The sequence below is a fragment of the Artibeus jamaicensis genome, unplaced genomic scaffold (genome assembly GCF_021234435.1).
Source record: "Artibeus jamaicensis isolate MK-2021 breed Jamaican fruit bat unplaced genomic scaffold, CSHL_Jam_final contig_332, whole genome shotgun sequence".
Lineage (NCBI taxonomy): Eukaryota > Metazoa > Chordata > Mammalia > Chiroptera > Phyllostomidae > Artibeus > Artibeus jamaicensis.
The window spans coordinates 38,355,583-38,361,582 of record NW_026521788.1 but is presented as its reverse complement, the minus strand read 5'-3'; positions in this window follow the sequence as shown (position 1 = coordinate 38,361,582).

The window sequence follows — 6,000 nt, the reverse complement described above, 5'->3', positions numbered from 1 at the left end:
CCCCACCCTTGGCTGCACCCTGTTACAATACCATCTCCAAGTGTTATAAATGTTTATTGTTAACTATCCTATACTCCCACCAATATAAAAGAAGTATTCGTCTCCTTATTTTACCCTTTATCCAATCCTGGAAATATCCCTACTTTGCTTTCTTTCGTGTCCTTAATCTATCACCTGTCAATGTTAGAAACATTCAAACATTCAAGAAAATTTGTGTGTTTATTTGACAATTGCCAGGAAGCAAAATCTCAACAGATTGAGGAAATGCTCCCGAAAATGGCAGTCTTACACCTGTTTTATACATTACAATCAAAAGAGAGGCATAAGTGGGTTACATAAAATTCAATGGTGATAGATTAGGGAGTCGGGAGAAAGCAAAGCAAGGGAAACATTTGGGATTGGATAAAAAGGTAAAATGATAGACATACACTTCTTTTACAAAGATGGGTGCAGGATAGTTAACAGTCAACAATTAACACTGTAACAAAAACAATGAGGGGCCTTGTGGTCTCTGCTCTGATGTGGGTGGTTGTGCCCCAGGGGTTTGGAAAAAGGGAAGTTACCTTGACATTCCAAAGCCATTTTATCCCAGAAGCAGACAATAGACAGGCTTAGTTAAGGTAAAGATTGACTTTTGTCAGGGAAGATTCCAACCTATGACATGACTGGCCACCACGCCCTACTTTTAGTGAGAAACGTTTTAACTTTGGACTATCCTACGTGATTACTTTAGGTCTCCGGGTTTTCAAGCCTGTCATGTAGGCCTCCCCTGAGCTTGTTCAGGCTTAGCATATGGCCCTGAAACTGGAAAAGACACTAGAGTTCGGGCTTCCTGTCACTACCAAACCCAATAAGCAAAGACAGGGATTGAATCTTTATGGGCATTTTATTCAGATGGCCGGCAATCTGAGAAGATGGTGGGTTCATACCCTAATAGACCAGCTTGCCTTTTCTTTCCACGCCAAGGTTTTTATAGCAGGGAATAAACAAGGTGCAGTGAGGGGTTTTGAAATTCAGGGAAAAGTTAACTGAATTAGGAAAGAACAACTTCAGCATTCTTGTCCTGGGCAGTGGTCCTAACCTGTGTCCCAGGCAGTGATCTTTAGCTGAGGAGGTGGTCTTTACCTGTGTCCTGGGAAGTGGTCAACTCACTCTGGAGTACAATGGCTCAGATATCATCTTGAGTTGCTTGTAGTCCTGAGGAACAAAGGTGGAACTGCTTATTGTCTCCTGGACTCAGGGTGGGTCATACCTTCAGTTCCTGGAACAAAAGCCTTTACATGCATTGATTACTAAGTTTATTAGCTACTACTTAAACTAAAAATTTTCAACTTTTAACTCCCTTATCAGCCCCTTTTCATCCACACAACAATGAATTTCATGTAACCCTCCTTATGTCACAGGTGGGCACATGTAACCACATTTTCGGTGATCATGTACAAAGAACTGAACACACAGAGAGTTTATAGCAGAGAGAAAGAAAATTTATTAAGTGATGGTGATACAGGGTGCATCCAAGGGGGGGCCCCCCCAAAAAAAAGATTTGGAATAGTGTCCAGAATTTGAAGTGTATAGAAATATTGGAGAGACAGATACGATGTCCTCACCCCTTCCCCCCACAGGTGTGAGTTGGGGGAAGGGACAAATAGAGCCAGGGCCATTGAGACCTGTTTTGCATACCAACAGTTTTGCAGCTAACCTCTGGAATGATTATTTAACATATCTATAACCCTTAACTGCCTGCATAGATACGTTAAATAGCTGTGGCCAAGTTTTGAGGCAGGGAGAAGGGAATGGCTTGTACCCAGGATGTAACTAGGGGCTGTTCCCCTGAGTTACAGCGCCTGTGTGAGAGCTTGCAAAAGGTTGGCTCTGGGACATGAGGGGATAACTGCCCAGGTGAGGAGAAAGCCACGCGGTTTGGGGCAGAGTGAGGACCCCTGCAGTCATGTAAGGGGAGCCACACGGTTTCAGCAGAGTGAGGACCCCCTCTTGGTGAGGTGAAGGAGGGAGCCACGTGGTTTTGGCAGGGTGCGACCCCCTCTTTCCCAGGTGAAAGGGAAAAACCATGCATCTTTGCCAGAATGGAGATCCCTGCAGCCAGGTGAAGAAGAAAGACACATGCTTTTGGTGGAGTGCAGACCCCTGTAGCTTTGGTAGAAGAGGCCCACGTGGCTTTGGGGTGCCCCTTTGGCCGCGTGGCCTGGAAAGCAGGAGAGATTTTGACTGGAACTGGGTACAAAGAACTCTTGCCAGTGGACCGTGAGAGAGTGCCACATAACTTTGGATTAACTGGAGAGCCTGCACAGTGACACAGCTGACAGTGCCAGTGGCCTGAAACACAGACGTGTGCTCTTTTCCTGATTTACGGTACCAAAGTTGGGACAGTGGGAGAAGCGGGAGCCGTGTGGGTGTAGGTGTATACCCTAAAGCACTTTGATATTTTAGTGGAGACATTAGGCCTGAATAGCATTAAATAAACATTTTGTTTCCTTTTCACAAATTTCTGGCATTGAGAGATGTCTATCCAATGGGCGGCGGACAGAAGAGCCCAATAGATATTAGTATTCTGTCCTTGGGAGGGGCCCCTGTTCTGTAGCAGTTTTTGGCATCCCTGGGTGGGCCAAATATTGCCCCCCCCCCCCCGGACCTCTTGTTCGGTAACAATGGTACACTCCACAGAACATGGGAGCTGACCAACTCCAAGCAGAAATTGACTGCAGGGGCTGGAGGGATTCTATTCCTATAGGGCAGATATTTCCTGACTAGTTTGTTGGGGATTCATTGCGTGTGGACAAGTAGTTCTATTACTTTAAAGCTACTGCACATGTGGTCTCATGATTTTCCCTGACTGGCCACTGGAGAAGGGGTATGCACAATCTTAGTTTATTATAATGCTATTATCCTGAAGCCTATCTTAGAACAGGGTCTCTGTCCTGTATTGTTGTCCTTTATCTTAGCCCCGAGGCACACCTGGAGTTTCCTCCTTCCTGGATATCTCCAGCCTCACTTATTCCTCCTTCTTTGACTGTAATGTATAAAATGAGGTGCAAAACTGCCACCCTCTGGAGCATTTTCCCAACCTGTTGAGATTTTGCTTCACAGCAATTGTTGTCAATTTGGCCCTAATAAACTCACAAAAATTGTTACTGGATGTTTGGATGTTTCTTACATTCACATGCCTTTTGGCCATGGCCCTCTGTCCAAGTGCTCAGTTTCTTAGCTACAATCAGCAAATTTCTTGAAGGGGAAAATGGTTCACGGAATGTCAGCTCACCTCATTGTGTTTTCCTTCTTCTGAGATCATGACCCATCAAATGCTTTTCAACTTGGCAGCTCTCCAATAACTTGAAAAGAGGGGTTTTCTGTATTTTATTCAGCTTTTCTAGTTGTTCTTGGCATGAACATAGTTTGCCTCATGCAGAAAAAATCATTATATTCTCAGAATTCTTTTCCCAGAAAAAGAATTCTCAGTAGGTAGTGATTTTATATAGGGACTCTGCTTACACAATCCTTGGGAAGGCTAATGAAATCAAAAGGTAAAAAGTTCCTTCTATCAATTAGCTATTTTTGCATTAATGGTGTATAACAAACAATCACAATGTCTCAGTGTTCTACCAAAATGTGCATTTATTTCTCATGCATCCAGGGGTCAGCTGTGTGGGCTTATCTAAATTAGGCAAATCACCTTCAAGTGGTGGGTCTGGCCAGGGCTCAGGTCCTTCTCCAGGCCTGCTCCATGTTTGTTCATTCTGAGCACAAGCTGAAGAAGAAGCAGATCTCTAGGGGAAGCTCTTTTCATGGTGAAGGTGTCAGAAGTAGGCACAGATAATCAGGTTCTTGGTGATCAGGATGAAGAATTGAACCTAACACATTCAGTTTGTAGCAAAGAATACAGGAGCAGGCCAACTACAAGCAGAGACTGACCTAATGGGCTGGAGGGATTCTATTCTTATAGGGCAGGTCCTTCCTGGCTAGTTTTGGTGGGCTTTTATTGCGTGGGTACAAGTAGTTGTATTACTTTAAAGCTACTGTGCATGTGGTCTCCTGTGGTTTTCCTTGACTGGCCACTGGAGAAGGGGTTTGAACAATGTTACCAAATAGAACCCCCCTTCTCCTGGGGTCCCCCTGTACTAGATTTGCCTTGCCCTCAGCCAGGCAATTATAGCTCTCAATGTCAAAGATTGGTGAAAAGGAAAGGAATTATTTATTCAAAAGTTATACAGACTTAAGAGTAATGACTTAATGTCTTCATTAAAACCCCAAGGTCCCTTAAAACACCCACAAACACACCCAGTCCTTCCTTCCCCTCTTTGCCTGGTCCAGGGTGCTGTATCTTAAGAAAAGCAATAGAGGTCCTTTTTACAGAGCCATTTACACAACCATTTGTCAACTATTTTTCAGGATTTTTTTATTGTGGAATTCTTTGCCCAAATTAATGTAAGAGCCTCAAGCATCCTGCTATCATAAATGTTGGAGACAAAGGAAGAAAAGGGTGATTTTTCCTTCTTTCTAGTTTCTTATTTAGCCAATTCAGTGTGGAAGCCTTTTTGTAAGAGTGTCTGGAAAATATAAGTTCCAGACTTCCATGCCTAGAAAATGTAATAAAGACTTTTAAAGGGGATGGGGACGATGTGGTGTGCCAACCCCCACTCTGGGGCCAACCTGAGTCACAGACACCTGAGGTAAGTGATCCACACTGGAAGAAGGCTCTTGAAGAACCCACATGAGTACTCCAGCCTATTTTGTAGTACTAGTCACATAAAACCTCTCCTGTCCCTTAGGCGGTTTTCTTCCCATACTCCGGCCCTGCCCTTGCTAGGATGATCAGAAACTCTTATCAGCAAGTCAGAGAAGGAGGAATGAAAGTACAAAGTGAAAAGGAAGAAAATTACTACCTTCCCATTTTCTGTCTCGGACCTCATACAGTCACAAACCAGGGCGAGGTAGGAGTGAAGGGGCAGCTTAACTTTTAAATGAAGTTGGAAATTTAGACTGCTACATGAGATTGGACATTTTAAATACAGATATAAGCCTGTTTTGCAACTAGAAATTACAGGAAAGATTTATTGTTACCTAAGAGTAAACAAAGGAGTCAAGCAAGTTGCCCTAGATTTTCTCCAAAGGGCAGGGGAGACGCTACCTGCTGAGCAGGTCTGAATGGGACACTGGGGGCGGAAAAAGGATGAAGTAGTTTACTAATTACATTCCACAAGCTTGACTCTTTCAACATATTGGATATATTTCTTAATTGAATTTAATATAGCATTATGAAGGTACATTACACTACCTGTCTATCATGTTCTTCCTAGTTTTAAAGCACAAAATTATTTATCCAAATCACTCTCCCACTCCTCATTTTTACATATTTCAGGAGGTATATTTCTCAAAGTGAAATGAGTCTCAGGTTGTGAAGAAAGGAACCAGCTGTTGGAATTGTACTAGGTCTTTTAAAGGCAGCTTGGTAAATCTGCACAGGGGCTCAGGAGAAACCTTCCCCACATTTAGAAATGAAGAAAAAAGAGCCCTGGCTGGTGTGGCTCAGTGGATTGAGTGCCGGCCTGGGAACCAAGGGTTGCCAGTTCGATTCCCAGTGTAGGGCACATGCCTGGGTTGCTGGCCAGGTCCCAGTAGGGGGCACTGGAGAGGCAGCCACACACTGATGTTTCTCTCCCTCTCTTTCTCCCTCCCTTCCCCTCTCTAAAAATAAATAAAATCTAAAGAAAGAATACATGAAAAGTGAGCCTTAGAGAAGGAATGTTGTTTCTCAGAGCTGGGAAGTACTGAAGATGGTAATCAGATTCCAGGTGTCCAAAAATGGTGTCATTACTACATGTTCACTTCATGTAATAGACACGCCAACAAAATGAGAGATGACAGTGCAGCCACATTCCCACAGCCTGGGGTCTCTTTCAGGCCTTTCGGATAAGTCTCTGTTGCACACCCTTTAGTTGCTGGTGAGGTTTTCATCTTTACTTCGTCCCTCACTCCCTTCTTTCC